The sequence below is a fragment of the Scyliorhinus torazame genome, chromosome X (assembly GCF_047496885.1).
Source record: "Scyliorhinus torazame isolate Kashiwa2021f chromosome X, sScyTor2.1, whole genome shotgun sequence".
In the NCBI taxonomy this organism is placed as follows: domain Eukaryota; kingdom Metazoa; phylum Chordata; class Chondrichthyes; order Carcharhiniformes; family Scyliorhinidae; genus Scyliorhinus; species Scyliorhinus torazame.
In genome coordinates, this window is record NC_092738.1 from 3,278,625 (window position 1) to 3,297,465 (window position 18,841).

General features: G+C 65.4%; 1 long non-coding RNA gene across 1 annotated transcript; it reads right to left on the minus strand.

Annotated features, from left to right (window-relative positions):
• Positions 1-6,953: 6,953 nt before the first annotated feature.
• LOC140405417 (uncharacterized) lies at positions 6,954-18,841 on the minus strand. The gene is made up of 2 exons (XR_011938609.1): positions 18,555-18,841; positions 6,954-11,674 (listed from the first exon to the last, which is right to left on the minus strand). It is a non-coding gene; the product is annotated as an uncharacterized lncRNA (long non-coding RNA).

Genomic DNA, 18,841 nt, shown 5'->3' on the forward strand with positions numbered 1-18,841 from the left:
CTCCCTCAGCACTGACCCTCCCACAGCACTGACCCTCCCACAGTGCGGCGCTCCCTCCGCACTGACCCTCCCACAGCACTGACCCTCCCACAGTGCGGCACTCCCTCAGCACTGACCCTCCCACAGTGAGGCGCTCCCTCGGCACTGACCCTCCCACAGTGCGGCACTCCCTCAGCACTGACCCTCCCACAGTGCGGCGCTCCCTCAGTACTGACCCTCCCACAGTGCGGCGCTCCCTCAGCACTGACCCTCCCACAGAGCGGCGCTCCCTCAGCACTGACCCTCCCACAGTGCGGAGCACCCTCAGCACTGACCCTCCCACAGTGCGGCGCTCCCTCAGCACTGACGCTCCCGCAGTGCGGCGCTCCCTCAGCACTGACCCTCCCGCAGTGCGGCGCTCCCTCAGCACTGACCCTCCCACAATGCGGCGCTCCCTCAGCACTGACCCTCCTACAGTGCGGCGCTCCCTCAGCACTAAACCTCCCACAGTGCGGCGCTCCCTCAGCACTGACCCTCCCACAGTGCGGCGCTTCCTCAGCACTGACCCTCCCACAGTGCGGAGCTCCCTCAGCACTGACCCTCCCACAGTGCGGAGCTCCCTCAGCACCGACCCTCCCACAGTGCGGAGCTCCCTCAGCACCGACCCTCCCGCAGTGCGGCGATCCCTCAGCACTGACCCTCCCACCAGTGCGGCGCTACCTCAGCACTGACCCTCCCACAGTGCGGTGCTCCCTCAGCACTGACCCTCCCACAGTGCGGTGCTCCCTCAGCACTGACCCTCCCACATTGCGGCGCTCCCTCAGCACTGACCCTCCCACAGTGCGGCGCTCCCTCAGCACTGAACCTCCCACAGTGCGGAGCTCCCTCAGCACTGACCCTCCCACAGTGCGGCGCTCCCTCAGCACTAAACCTCCCACAGTGCGGCGCTCCCTCAGCACTGACCCTCCCACAGTGCGGCGCTCCCTCAGCACTGACACTCCCACAGTGCGGCGCTCCCTCAGCACTAAACCTCCCACAGTGCGGCGCTCCCTCAGCACTGACCCTCCCACAGTGCGGCACCCTCTCAGCACTGACCCTCCCACAGTGCAGCGCTCCCTCAGCACCGACCCTCCCGCAGTGCGGCGATCCCTCAGCACTGGCCCTCCCACAGTGCGGAGCTCCCTCAGCACTGACCCTCCCACCAGTGCGGCGCTACCTCAGCACTGACCCTCCCACAGTGCGGTGCTCCCTCAGCACTGACCCTCCCACAGTGCGGTGCTCCCTCAGCACTGACCCTCCCACATTGCGGCGCTCCCTCAGCACTGACCCTCCCACAGTGCGGCGCTCCCTCAGCACTGACCCTCCCACAGTGCGGAGCTCCCTCAGCACTGACCCTCCCACAGTGCGGCGCTCCCTCAGCATTAAACCTCCCACAGTGCGGCGCTCCCTCAGCACTGACCCTCCCACAGTGCGGCGCTCCCTCAGCACTGACACTCCCACAGTGCGGCGCTCCCTCAGCACTAAACCTCCCACAGTGCGGCGCTCCCTCAGCACTGACCCTCCCACAGTGCGGCACCCTCTCAGCACTGACCCTCCCACAGTGCGGAGCTCCCTCAGCACTGACCCTCCCACAGTGCGGAGCTCCCTCAGCACCGACCCACCCACAGTGCGGCACTCCCTCAGCACTGACCCTCCCACAGTGCGGCGATCGCTCAGCACCGGCCCTCCCACAGTGCGGAGCTCCCTCAGCACCGACCCTCCCACAGTGCGGCGATCCCTCAGCACTGGCCCTCCCACAGTGCGGAGCTCCCTCAGCACTGACCCTCCCACAGTGCGGCGCTACCTCAGCACTGACCCTCCCACAGTGCGGTGCTTCCTCAGCACTGACCCTCCCACAGTGCTGAGCTCCCTCAGCACTGACCCTCCCACAGTGCGGCGCTCCCTCAGCACTGACCCTCCCACAGTGCGGAGCTCCCTCAGCACTGACCCTCGCACAGTGCGGCGCTCCCTCAGCACTGACCCTCCCACAGTGCGGCGCTCCCTCAGCACTGACCCTCCCACAGTGCGGAGCTCCCTCAGCACTGACCCTCCCACAGTGCGGCGCTCCCTCAGCACTGACCCTCCCGCAGTGCGACGCTCCCTCAGCACTGACCCTCCCACAATGCGGCGCTCCCTCAGCACTGACCCTCCCGCAGTGCGGCGCTCCCTCAGCACTGACCCTCCCACAATGCGGCGCTCCCTCAGCACTGACCCTCCCACAGTGCGGCGCTCCCTCAGCACTGACCCTCCCACAGTGCGGCGCTCCCTCAGCACCGACCCTCCCACAGTGCGGCGCTCCCTCAGCACTGACCCTCCCACAGTGCGGCGCTCCCTCAGCACCGACCCTCCCACAGTGCGGCGCTCCCTCAGCACTGACCCTCCCACAGTGCGGCGCTCCCTCAGCACCGACCCTCCCACAGTGCGGCGCTCCCTCAGCACCGACCCTCCCTCAGTGCGGCGCTCCCTCAGCACTGACCCTCCCACAGTGCGGCGCTCCCTCAGCACCGACCCTCCCACAGTGCGGAGCTCCCTCAGCACCGACCCTCCCACAGTGCGGTGCTCCCTCAGCACTGACCCTCCCACAGTGCGGCGCTCCCTCAGCACTGACCCTCCCACAGTGCGGAGCTCCCTCAGCACTGACCCTCCCACAGTGCGGCGCTCCCTCAGCACCGACCCTCCCACAGTGCGGCGCTCCCTCAGCACTGACCCTCCCACAGTGCGGCGCTCCCTCAGCACCGACCCTCCCACAGTGCGGCGCTCCCTCAGCACTGACCCTCCCACAGTGCGGAGCTCCCTCAGCACTGACCCTCCCACAGTGCGGAGCTCCCTCAGCACTGACCCTCCCACAGTGCGGAGCTCCCTCAGCACTGACCCTCCCACAGTGCGGAGCTCCCTCAGCACTGACCCTCCCACAGTGCGGCGCTCCCTCAGCACTGACCCTCCCACAGTGCGGCGCTCCCTCAGCACTGACCCTCTCACAGTGTGGCGCTCCCTCAGCACTGACCCTCCCACAGTGCGGCGCTCCCTCAGCACTGACCCTCCCACAGTGCGGCGCTCCCTCAGCACTGACCCCCCCACAGCGCGGCGCTCCCTCAGCACTGACCCTCCCACAGTGCGGAGCTCCCTCAGCACTGACCCTCCCACAGTGCGGCGCTCCCTCAGCACTGACCCTCTCACAGTGCGGCGCTCCCTCAGCACTGACCCTCCCACAGTGCGGCGCTCCCTCAGCACTGACCCTCCCACAGTGCGGCGCTCCCTCAGCACTGACCCCCCCACAGCGCGGCGCTCCCTCAGCACTGACCCTCCCACAGTGCGGCGCTCCCTCAGCACTGACCCTCCCACAGTGCGGCGCTCCCTCAGCACTGACCCCCCCACAGCGCGGCGCTCCCTCAGCACTGACCCTCCCACAGTGCGGAGCTCCCTCAGCACCGACCCCCCCACAGTGCGGCACTCCCTCAGCACTGACCCTCCCACAGTGCGGCACTCCCTCAGCACTGACCCTCCCACAGAGCGGAGCTCCCTCAGCACTGACCCTCCCACAGTGCGGAGCTCCCTCAGCACCGACCCTCCCACAGTGCGGCGCTCCCTCAGCACTGACCCTCCCACAGTGCAGGGCTCCCTCAGCACTGACCCTCCCACAGTGCGGCGCTCCCTCAGCACTGACCCTCCCACAGTGCGGAGCTCCCTCAGCACCGACCCTCCCACAGTGCGGAGCTCCCTCAGCACTGACCCTCCCACAGTGCGGAGCTCCCTCAGCACTGACCCTCCCACAGTGCGGAGCTCCCTCAGCACCGACCCTCCCACAGTGCGGAGCTCCCTCAGCACTGACCCTCCCACAGTGCGGCACTCCCTCAGCACTGACCCTCCCACAGTGCGGAGCTCCCTCAGCACTGACCCTCCCACAGTGCGGAGCTCCCTCAGCACTGACCCTCCCACAGTGCGGAGCTCCCTCAGCACCGACCCTCCCACATTGCGGAGCTCCCTCAGCACTGACCCTCCCACAGTGCGGCGCTCCCTCAGCACTGACCCTCCCACAGTGCGGCGCTCCCTCAGCACTGACCCTCCCACAGTGCGACGCTCCCTCAGCACTGACCCTCCCACAGTGCGGAGCTCCCTCAGCACTGACCCTCCCACAGTGCAGGGCTCCCTCAGCACTGACCCTCCCACAGTGCGGAGCTCCCTCAGCACTGACCCTCCCACAGTGCGGCACTCCCTCAGCACTGACCCTCCCACAGTGCGGAGCTCCCTCAGCACTGACCCTCCCACAGTGCGGAGCTCCCTCAGCACCGACCCTCCCACATTGCGGCACTCCCTCAGCACTGACCGTCCCACAGTGCGGCGCTCCCTCAGCACTGACCCTCCCGCAGTGCGGAGCTCCCTCAGCACTGACCCTCCCACAGTGCGGCGCTCCCTCAGCACTGACCCTCCCACAGTGCGGCGCTCCCTCAGCACTGACCCTCCCACAGTGCAGGGCTCCCTCAGCACTGACCCTCCCACAGTGCGGAGCTCCCTCAGCACTGACCCTCCCACAGTGCGGCGCTCCCTCAGCACTGACCCTCCCACAGTGCGGCGCTCCCTCAGCACTGACCCTCTCACAGTGTGGCGCTCCCTCAGCACTGACCCTCCCACAGTGCGGCGCTCCCTCAGCACTGACCCTCCCACAGTGCGGCGCTCCCTCAGCACTGACCCCCCCACAGCGCGGCGCTCCCTCAGCACTGACCCTCCCACAGTGCGGAGCTCCCTCAGCACTGACCCTCCCACAGTGCGGCGCTCCCTCAGCACTGACCCTCTCACAGTGCGGCGCTCCCTCAGCACTGACCCTCCCACAGTGCGGCGCTCCCTCAGCACTGACCCTCCCACAGTGCGGCGCTCCCTCAGCACTGACCCCCCCACAGCGCGGCGCTCCCTCAGCACTGACCCTCCCACAGTGCGGCGCTCCCTCAGCACTGACCCTCCCACAGTGCGGCGCTCCCTCAGCACTGACCCCCCCACAGCGCGGCGCTCCCTCAGCACTGACCCTCCCACAGTGCGGAGCTCCCTCAGCACCGACCCCCCCACAGTGCGGCACTCCCTCAGCACTGACCCTCCCACAGTGCGGCACTCCCTCAGCACTGACCCTCCCACAGAGCGGAGCTCCCTCAGCACTGACCCTCCCACAGTGCGGAGCTCCCTCAGCACCGACCCTCCCACAGTGCGGCGCTCCCTCAGCACTGACCCTCCCACAGTGCAGGGCTCCCTCAGCACTGACCCTCCCACAGTGCGGCGCTCCCTCAGCACTGACCCTCCCACAGTGCGGAGCTCCCTCAGCACTGACCCTCCCACAGTGCGGAGCTCCCTCAGCACTGACCCTCCCACAGTGCGGAGCTCCCTCAGCACCGACCCTCCCACAGTGCGGAGCTCCCTCAGCACTGACCCTCCCACAGTGCGGCACTCCCTCAGCACTGACCCTCCCACAGTGCGGAGCTCCCTCAGCACTGACCCTCCCACAGTGCGGAGCTCCCTCAGCACTGACCCTCCCACAGTGCGGAGCTCCCTCAGCACCGACCCTCCCACATTGCGGAGCTCCCTCAGCACTGACCCTCCCACAGTGCGGCGCTCCCTCAGCACTGACCCTCCCACAGTGCGGCGCTCCCTCAGCACTGACCCTCCCACAGTGCGACGCTCCCTCAGCACTGACCCTCCCACAGTGCGGAGCTCCCTCAGCACTGACCCTCCCACAGTGCAGGGCTCCCTCAGCACTGACCCTCCCACAGTGCGGAGCTCCCTCAGCACTGACCCTCCCACAGTGCGGCACTCCCTCAGCACTGACCCTCCCACAGTGCGGAGCTCCCTCAGCACTGACCCTCCCACAGTGCGGAGCTCCCTCAGCACCGACCCTCCCACATTGCGGCACTCCCTCAGCACTGACCGTCCCACAGTGCGGCGCTCCCTCAGCACTGACCCTCCCGCAGTGCGGAGCTCCCTCAGCACTGACCCTCCCACAGTGCGGCGCTCCCTCAGCACTGACCCTCCCACAGTGCGGCGCTCCCTCAGCACTGACCCTCCCACAGTGCAGGGCTCCCTCAGCACTGACCCTCCCACAGTGCGGAGCTCCCTCAGCACTGACCCTCCCACAGTGCGGCGCTCCCTCAGCACTGACCCTCCCACAGTGCGGCGCTCCCTCAGCACTGACCCTCCCACAGTGCGGAGCTCCCTCAGCACTGACCCTCCGCAGTGCGGCGCTCCCTCAGCACTGACCCTCCCACAGTGCGACGCTCCCTCAGCACTGACCCACCCACAGTGCGGAGCTCCCTCAGCACTGACCCTCCCACAGTGCGGCGCTCCCTCAGCACTGACCCTCCCACAGTGCGGAGCTCCCTCAGCACTGACCCTCCCACAGTGCGGAGCTCCCTCAGCACTGACCCTCCCACAGTGCGGAGCTCCCTCAGCACTGACCCTCCCACAGTGCGGAGCTCCCTCAGCACTGACCCTCCCGCAGTGCGGCGCTCCCTCAGCACTGACCCTCCCACAATGCGGCGCTCCCTCAGCACTGACCCTCCCACAGTGCGGCGCTCCCTCAGCACTGACCCTCCCACAGTGCGGCGCTCCCTCAGCACTGACCCTCCCACAGTGCGGCGCTCCCTCAGCACTGACCCCCCCACAGTGCGGAGCTCCCTCAGCACTGACCCTCCCACAGTGCGGAGCTCCCTCATTACTGACCCTCCCACAGTGCGGCGCTCCCTCAGCACTGACCCTCCCACAGTGCGGAGCTCCCTCAGCACTGACCCTCCCACAGTGCGGCGCTCCCTCAGCACTGACCCTCCCGCAGTGCGGCGCTCCCTCAGCACTGACCCTCACACAGTGCGGAGCTCCCTCAGCACTGACCCTGGACAGGTGACGCCCAATCCAGGAGACCCGAGCACCCAAGAGAAATGAAGACAGCAGTGGAACTAAAGCAGGTTAGGGTCGGTTTAATTGATTTACCATGTTTTCCCTGAATGATTAAACTTTTAAAAACTACACGCAGCCGGCTCCTGGGCGAAGTCGCACTGAGCTCTCCCGCTGTGTGAGAGAGAGAGAGGAATCTCCTTGATTCCTGAGACAGGAATACATTTATTTTACACAAACACGCGCCAGGGTGTACAAAACAGCAGAGAAAGATCCAATTGGCAGAGTGGTCGCATAAACGGAGAGCTGGGGCCAGCGGGTAAATAAATCACTGAGGCTTCAAGAGAGGCCGAGGAAGTTTCAGCAGCGGAGAGAGGCTGGTTCGGTCACAACTATACTGTGCTCAGTCCTCGTCGCCACTCTATACGAACAAAGAACAAAGAAAAGTACAGCACAGGAACAGGCCCTTCGGCCCTCCAAGCCCGCGCCGACCATGCTGCCCGACTAAACTACAATCTTCTACACTTCCTGGGTCCGTATCCCTCTATTCCCATCCTATTCATGTATTTGTCAAGATGCCCCTTAAATGTCCCTATCGTCCCTGCTTCCACCACCTCCTCCGGTAGCGAGTTCCAGGCACCCACTACCCTCTGCGTAAAACACTTGCCTCGTACATCTACTCTAAACCTTGCCCCTCGCACCTTAAACCTATGCCCCCTAGTAACTGACCCCTCTACCCCGGGGAAAAGCCTCTAACTATCCACTCTGTCTATGCCCCTCATAATTTTGTCGACCTCTATCAGGTCGCCCCTCAACCTCCTTCGTTCCAGTGAGAACAAACCGAGTTTATTCAACCGCTCCTCATAGCTAATGCTCTCCATACCAGGCAAGCTTCTGGTATAGGAAGGGTGCGATCGGGCTGGAGAGGGTGGGGAGGGGATTCACCGGGAATGTGGCCTGGGCTGGTGCGTCTCCGCGGTGGAGAGAGGCCAGTTAGGCCACAGCTCGAGTACTGTGCTCTGTCCTCGTCGCCAGTCTATAGCAAGGGTGCGATCGGGCTGGAGAGGGTGGGGAGGGGATTAACCGGGAATGTCGCCTGGGCTGGAGCGTCTCCGCGGTGGAGAGAGGCCAGTTAGGCCACAGCTCGAGTACTGTGCTCTGTCCTCGTCGCCAGTCTATAGCAAGGGTGCGATCGGGCTGGAGAGGGTGGGGAGGGGATTAACCGGGAATGTCGCCTGGGCTGGAGCGTCTCCGCGGTGGAGAGAGGCTGGTTAGGCCGGGGTTGTCTCCCTCGGAGCGGAGAATGTCGGGGGGGGGGGACCCGATCGAGGTGGACAGAATCATGAGGGAGGCAGATAGGGTGGATTGGGAGGAACGTTTCCCCTTAGCAGAGGGCTCAATAACGGGGAGGTGGGGGGGGCAGGAGGTTCAAAGGGGATGTGAGGAGAAACGTTTTCGCCCAGGGGGTGGCGGGAATCCGGAACTCGCTGCCTGAAAGGGCCGGTGAGGCGGGATCTCCAACAACAATTGAGAAGCGTTTGGATGAGCTCCCGAAACGCCGGCGGCCGACACGGCTACGGGGCGAGGGCTGGGAGATGGGATCAGAGCAGAGAGGGGGCTCGATGGCTGAGACAGACAAATGAACTCTGGCCACCCAGCTGCCGCGGGTTGTCGGGATCGGGAAGGCGCTAATTATTTTGTGGGGGGTTGCGGTGAGAGAGAGGTGGGGGACGAGGGGGGTGGGACTAATTGGCTGGATCTTTCAAGGGGCTGGCAGGGATATGGTGAGCCGAACGGCCTCCTCCTGTGTCGTTTGAGCAGGGGTTGGTTGAGGAGGGGGGCACTAAGTTGGGTGGGAGGGTGAGCTGTGAGGAGGATACAGAGATCCTTCTCAGTGTGATTTGGACAGGTTGGGCGAGTGGGCAAATCAGTGGCAGATGCAGTTTAATTTGGATAAATGTGAGATTGTCCACTTTGGGAGGAACACCAGGAGGACGATTACTACCTGAACGGTTGTAAATTGGGAGAGGGGAGAGTGCAGCGGGACCTGGGTGTCCTTGTGCACCAGTCGCTGAAGGTAAGCATGAAGGTGGAGCAGGCGGTAAAGACGGCTAATGGTGTGTTGGCCTTCATTGCGAGAGGTTTCGAGTACAGAAGCAGGGATGTGTTGCTGCAGTTGTACAGGGCTTCGGTGAGGCCACACCTGGAGTATTGTGGGCAGTTCTGGTCTCCGTCTCTGAGGAAGGATGTTCTTGCTCTCGAGGGAGAGCAGCCAAGGTTGACCAGGCCGATTCCTGGGACTGTCGTCCGAGAAGAGATTGACTCGGTTGGGATTGTTCTCGACGGAGTTCAGACGAACGAGGGGGGGATCTGACGGAGACGTATAAAATTCTAACAGGACTGGACAGGGGAGATGCAGGGAAGATGTCACCAATGATGGGTGTGTCCAGAACCAGGGGTCACAGCCTGAGGATTCAGGGTGAACCATTTCGGACAGAGATAAGGAGACATTTCTTCACCCAGAGAGTGGCGAGCCTGTGGAATTCATTACCCCAGGAAGTAGTTGATGCTGAAACATTGGATATATTCAGGAGGCGGCTGGATAGAGCACTTGGGGAGATTGGGATCCAAGGCGATGGGGAGAGAGCAGATTGAGTTGGATGGTCAGCCATGATGGTGATGAATGGGGGAGTCGGCTCGAAGGACCAAAAGGCCTCCTCTTGCCCCGATCTTCCATGTTTCAAACCGTGAGGAGGATGTGAGTATAAGAAAACGGTGAAAACAGCTGTGACACTCTCGGTTTAACTGTGCTTATGTTGGACCTGTTGGGTGTGTTAAAGACTTCTCGGAAACTTTAACCAGAATACTTCCCCAGGCGTTTGGGGTTTGTTTTAGGGAATGTGTCTTCCCTGAGCTTTCACTTCAATTGATGTCTTTCACTCTCCATCCATAAGACTCACACTCGGAGCACCGTGCACAGTCCCGGTCTCCGTGTTCCTCGGTCAGACCCACACTCGGAGCACAGTGCACAGTCCCGGTCTCCGTGTCCCTCGGTCACACCCACACTCGGAGCACTATGCACAGTCCCTGTCTCCGTATCCCTCGGTCAGACCCACACTCGGAGCACCGTGCGCAGTCCCGGTCTCCGTGTTCCTCGGTCAGACCCACACTCGGAGCACAGTGCACAGTCCCGGTCTCCGTGTCCCTCGGTCACACCCACACTCCGAGCACCGTGCACAGTCCCGGTCTCCGTGTCCCTCGGTCAGACCCACACTCGGAGCACCGTGCACAGTCCCGGTCACCCTATCACTCGGTGAGACCCACACTCCGAGCACCGTGCACAGTCCCGGTCTCCGTATCCCTCGGTCAGATCCACACTCGGAGCACCGTGCACAGTCCCGGTCTTCGTATCCCTCGGTCACACCCACACTCGGAGCACCGTGCACAGTCCCGGTCTCCGTATCCCTCGGTCAGACACACACTCGGAGCACCGTGCACAGTCCCGGTCTCCCTGTCCCTCAGTCAGATCCACACTCGGGGCACCGTGCACAGTCCCGGTCTCCTTGTTCCTCGGTTATACCCACACTCAGAGCACGGTGCACAGTCCCGGCCTCCGTATCCCTCGGTCAGACCCACACTCGGAGCACCGTGCACAGTCCTGGTCTCCGTATCCCTCGGTCAGACCCACACTCGGAGCACCGTGCACAGTCCCGGTGTCCGTGTCCCTCGGTCAGACCCACACTCGGAGAACCGTGCACGGTCCCGGTCTCCGTATCCCTCGGTCAGACCCACACTTGGAGCACCGTGCACAGTCCCGTTCTCCATTTCCCTCGGTCAGACCCACACTCGGAGCACAGTGCACAGTCCCGGTCTACGTATCCCTCGGTGAGACCCACACTCGGAGCACCGTGCACAGTCCCGGTCTCTGTATCCCTCAATCAGAGCCACACTCGGAGCACCGTGCACAGTCCCGGTCTCCCTATCCCTCGGTGAGACCCACACTGGAGCACCGTGCACAGTCCCGGTCTCCATGTCCCTCGGTCAGACCCACACTCGGAGCACCGTGCACAGTCCCGGTCTCCGTGTCCCTCGGTCAGACCCACACTCGGAGCACCGTGCACAGTCCCGGTCTCCGTGTCCCTCGGTCAGACCCACACTCGGAGCACCGTGCACAGTCCCGGTCTCCGTGTCCCTGGGTCAGACCCACACTCGGAGCACCGTGCACAGTCCCGCTCTCCGTGTCCCTCGGTCAGACCCACACTCGGAGCACCGTGCACAGTCCCGGTCTCCGTATCCCTCGGACAGACCCACACTCGGAGCACCGTGCGCAGTCCCAATTGATGAGGATACGAGAGGGTTTAACTCCTCCCCGGATGGCCAGGTATTACCGGGGGTAGGCAGAGAGGGAAGGGGTCCGTGTACACTGTCTCAGTCCAGACGGAGAGATGACAAACCACACAAAACATTCACGGCAGAGATGATGCGGCAGCTACACGTCTGCCTTTTTGGTTAATGAGATGGACGTAGAGTCAGAGGTTAGAACGGTCCACCACGTTCGATCGACGCTGGGCGACGCAGTTTTGGGGGAATTCCCGGGCAGTCCGTCTGTGCGTAACGGAGACCCCTCCTGTCACGTTTCCTCTCCTCGTTACGCAGACGTCAAACACCTACTTCCACCCGCCCCCCGCACTCCAGCCTGCCGGAGCCATGGGTCAGTCTGGAGGATACTGAGACCAACCGGCCAGGGAGCGGGTTCCGGTCCAGAGCATTCAGGACATCTCCGATCTCTCTGTGAGAAAATGGAGCAAAATGCATTAGTGCATTCACTGCGGCGCTCCCTCAGCACTGACCCTCCCGCAGTGCGGAGCTCCCTCAGCACTGACCCTCCCACAGTGCGGAGCTCCCTCAGCACTGACCCTCCCACAGTGCGGCGCTCCCTCAGTACTGACCCTCCCACAGTGCGGCGCTCCCTCAGCACTGACCCTCCCACAGTGCGGAGCTCCCTCAGCACTGACCCTCCCACAGTGCGGAGCTCCCTCAGCACTGACCCTCCCACAGTGCGGAGCTCCCTCAGCACTGACCCTCCCACAGTGCGGCGCTCCCTCAGCACCGACCCTCCCACAGTGCGGAGCTCCCTCAGCACCGACCCTCCCACAGTGCGGAGCTCCCTCAGCACTGACCCTCCCACAGTGCGGCTCTCCCTCAGCACCGACCCTCCCACAGTGCGGCGCTCCCTCAGCACTGACCCTCCCACAGTGCGGCGCTCCCTCAGCACCGACCCTCCCACAGTGCGGAGCTCCCTCAGCACTGACCCTCCCACAGTGCGGCTCTCCCTCAGCACCGACCCTCCCACAGTGCGGCGCTCCCTCAGCACTGACCCTCCCACAGTGAGGCGCTCCCTCAGCACTGACCCTCCCACAGTGCGGAGCTCCCTCAGCACTGACCCTCCCACAGAGCGGAGCTCCCTCAGCACTGACCCTCCCACAGTGTGGCTCTCCCTCAGCACTGACCCTCCCATAGTGCGGAGCTCCCTCAGCACTGACACTCCCACAGTGTGGCGCTCCCTCAGCACTGACCCTCCCACAGTGCGGAGCTCCCTCAGCACTGACCCTCCCACAGTGCGGCGCTCCCTCAGCACTGACCCTCCCACAGTGCGGAGCTCCCTCAGCACTGACCCTCCCACAGTGCGGCGCTCCCTCAGCGCCGACCCTCCCACAGTGCGGAGCTCCCTCAGCACTGACCCTCCCACAGTGCGGCGCTCCCTCGGCACTGACCCTCCCACAGTGCGGAGCTCCCTCAGCACTGACCCTCCCACAGTGCGGAGCTCCCTCAGCACTGACCCTCCCACAGTGCGGCGCTCCCTCAGCACCGACCCTCCCACAGTGCGGAGCTCCCTCAGCACTGACCCTCCCACAGTGCGGCGCTCCCTCAGCGCCGACCCTCCCACAGTGCGGAGCTCCCTCAGCACTGACCCCCCCACAGTGCGGCGCTCCCTCAGCACTGACCCTCCCACAGTGCGGAGCTCCCTCAGCACTGACCCTCCCACAGTGCGGCGCTCCCTCAGCACTGACCCTCCCACAGTGCGGCGCTCCCTCAGCACCGACTCTCCCACAGTGCGGCGCTCGCTCAGCACTGACCCTCCCACAGTGCGGCGCTCCCTCAGCACCGACCCTCCGACAGTGCGGAGCTCCATCAGCACTGACCCTCCCACAGTGCGGCGCTCCCTCAGCACTGACCCTCCCACAGTGCGGAGCTCCCTCAGCACTGAGCCTCCCACAGTGCGGCGCTCCCACAGCACCGACCCTCCCACAGTGCGGAGCTCCCTCAGCACCGACCCTCCCACAGTGCGGAGCTCCCTCAGCACCGACCCTCCCACAGTGCGGATCTCCCTCAGCACCGACCCTCCCACAGTGCGGAGCTCCCTCAGCACCGACCCTCCCACAGTGCGGAGCTCCCTCAGCACTGACCCTCCCACAGTGCGGCGCTCCCTCAGCACCGACCCTCCCACAGTGCGGCGCTCCCTCAGCACCGACCCTCCCACAGTGCGGAGCTCCCTCAGCACCGACCCTCCCACAGTGCGGATCTCCCTCAGCACCGACCCTCCCACAGTGCGGAGCTCCCTCAGCACCGACCCTCCCACAGTGCGGAGCTCCCTCAGCACTGACCCTCCCACAGTGCGGCGCTCCCTCAGCACTGACCCTCCCACAGTGCGGAGCTCCCTCAGCACTGAGCCTCCCACAGTGCGGCGCTCGCTCAGCACTGACCCTCCCACAGTGCGGAGCTCCCTCAGCACTGAGCCTCTCACAGTGCGGCGCTAGCTCAGCACTGACCCTCCCACAGTGCGGCGCTCCCTCAGCACTGACCGTCCCACAGTGCGGGGCTCCCTCAGCACTGACCCTCCCACAGTGTGGAGCTCCCTCAGCACCGACCCTCCCACAGTGCGGCGCTCCCTCAGCACTGACCCTCCCACAGTGTGGAGCTCCCTCAGCACCGACCCTCCCACAGTGCGGCGCTCCCTCAGCACTGAGCCTCCCACAGTGCGGCGCTCCCTCAACACTCACCCTCCCACAGTGCGGAGCTCCCTCAGCACTGACCCTCTCACAGTGCGGAGCTCCTTCAGCACTGACCAAACCACAGTGCAGAGCTTCCTCAGCACTGACCCTCCCGCAGTGCGGCGCTCCCTCAGCACCGACCCTCCCACAGTGCGGCGCTCCCTCAGCACTGACCCTCCCACAGTGCGGCGCTCCCTCAGCACTGACCCTCCCACAGTGCGGCGCTCCCTCAGCACTGACCCTCCCACAGTGCGGCGCTCCCTCAGCACTGACCCTCCCACAGTGCGGAGCTCACTCAGCACTGACCCTCCCACAGTGCGGCGCTCCCTCAGCACTGACCCTCCCACAGTGCGGAGCTCACTCAGCACTGACCCTCCCACAGTGCAGCGCTCCCTCAGCACTGACCCTCCCACAGTGCGGCGCTCCCTCAGCACCGACCCTCCCGCAGTGCGGCGCTCCCTCAGCACTGACCCACCCGCAGTGCGGAGCTCCCTCAGCACCGACCCTCCCACAGTGCGGCGCTCCCTCAGCACTGACCCTCCCACAGTGCGGCGCTCCCTCAGCACTGACCCTCCCACAGTGCGGGGCTCCCTCAGCACTGAGCCTCCCACAGTGCGGCGCTCCCTCAGCACTGAGCCTCCCACAGTGCGGCGCTCCCACAGCACCGACCCTCCCACAGTGCGGCGCTCCCTCAGCACTGACCCTCCCACAGTGTGGAGCTCCCTCAGCACCGACCCTCCCACAGTGCGGCGCTCCCTCAGCACTGACCCTCCCACAGTGCGGCGCTCCCTCAGCACTGACCCTCCCACAGTGTGGAGCTCCCTCAGCACTGACCCTCCCACAGTGCGGCGCTCCCTCAGCACTGACCCTCCCACAGTGCGGAGCTCCCTCAACACTCACCCTCCCACAGTGCGGAGCTCCCTCAGCACTGACCCTCTCACAGTGCGGAGCTCCCTCAGCACTGACCCAACCACAGTGCGGAGCTCCCTCAGCACTGACCCTCCCACAGTGCGGAGCTCACTCAGCACTGACCCTCCCACAGTGCGGAGCTCCCTCAGCACTGACCCTCACACAGTGCGGCGCTCCCTCAGAACTGACCCTCCCACAGTGCGGCGCTCCCTCAGCACTGACCCTCCCACAGTGCGACGCTCACTCATCACTGACCCTCCCACAGTGCGGCGCTCCCTCAGCACTGACCCTCCCACAGTGCAGCGCTCCCTCAGCACTGACCCTCCCACAGTGCGGAGCTCACTCAGCACTGACCCTCCCACAGTGCAGCGCTCCCTCAGCACTGACCCTCCCACAGTGCGGAGCTCACTCAGCACTGACCCTCCCACAGTGCGGCGCTCCCTCAGCACTGACCCTCCCACAGTGCGACGCTCACTCATCACTGACCCTCCCACAGTGCGGCGCTCCCTCAGCACTGACCCTCCCACAGTGCGGCGCTCCCTCATCACTGACCCTCCCACAGTGCGGAGCTCCCTCAGCACTGACCCTCCCACAGTGCGGAGCTCACTCAGCACTGACCCTCCCACAGTGCAGCGCTCCCTCAGCACTGACCCTCCCACAGTGCGGAGCTCACTCAGCACTGACCCTCCCACAGTGCGGCGCTCCCTCAGCACTGACCCTCCCACAGTGCAGCGCTCCCTCAGCACTGACCATCCCACAGTGCGGCGCTCCCTCAGCACCGACCCTCCCGCAGTGCGGCGCTCCCTCAGCACTGACCCACCCGCAGTGCGGAGCTCCCTCAGCACTGACCCTCCCACAGTGCGGCGCTCCCTCAGCACTGACCCTCCCACAGTGCGGCGCTCCCTCAGCACTGACCCTCCCACAGTGCGGCGCTCCCTCAGTACTGACCCCACACTGCGGAGCTCCCTCAGCACTGACCCTCCCACAGTGCGGCGCTCCCTCAGCACTGACCCTCCCACAGTGCGGCGCTCCCTCAGCACTGACCCTCCGACAGTGCGGCGCTCCCTCAGCACTGACCCTCCCACAGTGCGGAGCTCCCTCAGTACTGACCCCACACTGCGGAGCTCCCTCAGCACTGACCCTCCCACAGTGCGGCGCTCCCTCAGCACTGACCCTCCCACAGTGCGGCGCTCCCTCAGCACTGACCCTCCCACAGTGCGGCGCTCCCTCAGCACTGACCCTCCCACAGTACGTCACTCCCTCAGCACTGACCCTCCCAGAGTGCTGAGCTCCCTCAGCACTGACCCTGCCACAGTGCAGCGCTCCCTTAGCACTGACCCTCCCACAGTGCGTCGCGCCCTTAGCACTGACCCTCCCACAGTGCGGCGCTCCCACAATACTGACCCTCCCACAGTGCGGAGCTCCCTCAGCACTGACCCTCACACAGTGCAGCGCTCCCTCAGCACTGACCCTCCCACAGTGCGGAGCTCCCTCAGCACTGACCCTCCCACAGTGCGGAGCTCCCTCAGCACTGACCCTCCCACAGTGCGGCGCTCCCTCAGCACTGACCCTCCCACAGTGCGGCGCTCCCTCAGCACTGACCCTCCCACAGTGCGGCGCTCCCTCAGCACCGACCCTCCCACAGTGCGGAGCTCCCTCAGCACTGACCCTCCCACAGTGCGGAGCTCCCTCAGCACCGACCCTCCCACAGTGCGGCGCTCCCTCAGCACTGACCCTCCCACAGTGCGGAGCTCCCTCAGCACCGACCCTCCCACAGTGCGGCGCTCCCTCAGCACTGACCCTCCCACAGTGCGGAGCTCCCTCAGCACTGACCCTCCCACAGTGCGGCGCTCCCTCAGCACTGACCCTCCCACAGTGCGGCGCTCCCTCAGCACTGACCCTCCCACAGTGCGGCGCTCCCTCAGCACTGACCCTCGCACAGTGCGGCGCTCCCTCAGCACCGACCCTCCCACAGTGCGGCGCTCCCTCAGCACTGACCCTCCCACGGTGCGGAGCTCCCTCAGCACTGACCCTCCCACAGTGCGGCGCTCCCTCAGCACTGACCCTCCCACAGTGCGGCGCTCCCTCAGCACTGACCCTCCCACAGTGCGGCGCTCCCTCAGCACTGACCCTCCCACAGTGCGGCGCTCCCTCAGCACTGACCCTCCCACGGTGCGGAGCTCCCTCAGCACTGACCCTCCCACAGTGCGGCGCTCCCTCAGCACTGACCCTCCCACAGTGCGGAGCTCCCTCAGCACTGACCCTCCCACAGTGCGGCGCTCCCTCAGTACCGACCCTCCCACAGTGCGGAGCTCCCTCAGCACCGACCCTCCCACAGTGCGGAGCTCCCTTAGCACTGACCCTCTCACAGTGCGGAGCTCCCTCAGCACTGACCCTCCCACAGTGCGGAGCTCCCTCAGCACCGACCCTCCCACAGTGCGGCGCTCCCTCAGCACTGACCCTCCCACAGTGCGGCGCTCCCTCAGCACTGTCCCTCCCACAGTGCGGCGCTCCCTCAGCACTGACCCTCCCACAGTGCGGAGCTCCCCCAGCACTGACCCTCCCACAGTGCGGCACTCCCTCAGCACTGACCCTCCCACAGTGCGGCGCTCCCTCAGCACTGACCCTCCCACAGTGCGGCGCTCCCTCAGCACCGACCCTCCCACAGTGCGGCGCTCCCTCAGCACTGACCCTCCCACAGTGCGGAGCTCCCCCAGCACTGACCCTCCCACAGTGCGGAGCTCCCTCAGCACTGACCCTCCCACAGTGCGGCGCTTCCTCAGCACTGACCCTCCCACAGTGCGGCGCTCCCTCAGCACTGTCCCTCCCACAGTGCGGCGCTCAATCAGCACTGACCCTCCCACAGTGCGGAGCTCCCCCAGCACTGACCCTCTCACAGTGCGGAGCTCCCTCAGCACTGACCCTCCCACAGTGCGGAGCTCCCTCAGCACTGACCCTCCCACAGTGCGGCGCTCCCTCAGCACTGACCCTCCCACAGTGCGGCGCTCCCTCAGCACTGACCCTCCCACAGTGTGGAGCTCCCTCAGCACTGACCCTCCCACAGTGCGGAGCTCCCTCAGCACCGACCCTCCCACAGTGCGGCTCTCCTTCAGCACTGACCCTCCCACAGTGCGGAGCTCCCTCAGCACCGACCCTCCCACAGTGCGGAGCTCCCTCAGCACTGACCCTCCCACAGTGCGGCCCTCCCTCAGCACTGACACTCCCACAGTGCGGCGCTCCCTCAGCACTGACACTCCCACAGTGCGGCGCTCCCTCAGCACTGACCCTCCCACAGTGCGGCACTCCCTCAGCACTGACCCTCCCACAGTGCGGAGCTCCCTCAGCACCGACCCTCCCACAGTGCGGAGCTCCCTCAGCACTGACCCTCCCACAGTGCGGAGCTCCCTCAGCACTGACCCTCCCACAGTGCGGCGCTCCCTCAGCACTGACCCTCCCACAGTGCGGCGCTCCCTCAGCACTGACCCTCCCACAGTGCGGCCCTCCCTCAGCACTGACCCTCCCACAGTGCGGAGCTCCCTCAGCACTGACCCTCCCGCAGTGCGGAGCTCCCTCAGCACTGACCCTCCCACAGTGCGGCGCTCCCTCAGCACTGACCCTCACACAGTGCGGAGCTCCCTCAGCACTGACCCTCCCACAGTGCGGCCCTCCCTCAGCACTGACCCTCCCACAGTGCAGTTGCTCCGTTACCTGCTGCGTTCTGCTCCTGAAGCATCTCCCGTGAGAAGTGAGGGATTTTCCGGGTCACCTCGGGGTCCTGACATCTCTGGCCGCTGCCCGGAGATTGTTGTTCCCGCTCCAGTGTCCTGGCCTTCCGTGTGCCGATTCCCGCTGCCCTGCTTATGCCGCGCCCTGGGGCCGGGGCCTCCTGAGGTCCCGTTCTCGTCCGGGGGAACGATTTTCCCAACGCACACCCAGCCGTGTCTGGTGGAGGGAATGTCCCGATTCCGCTGTCCAGTGTTCGCGTCTGAAAGTTG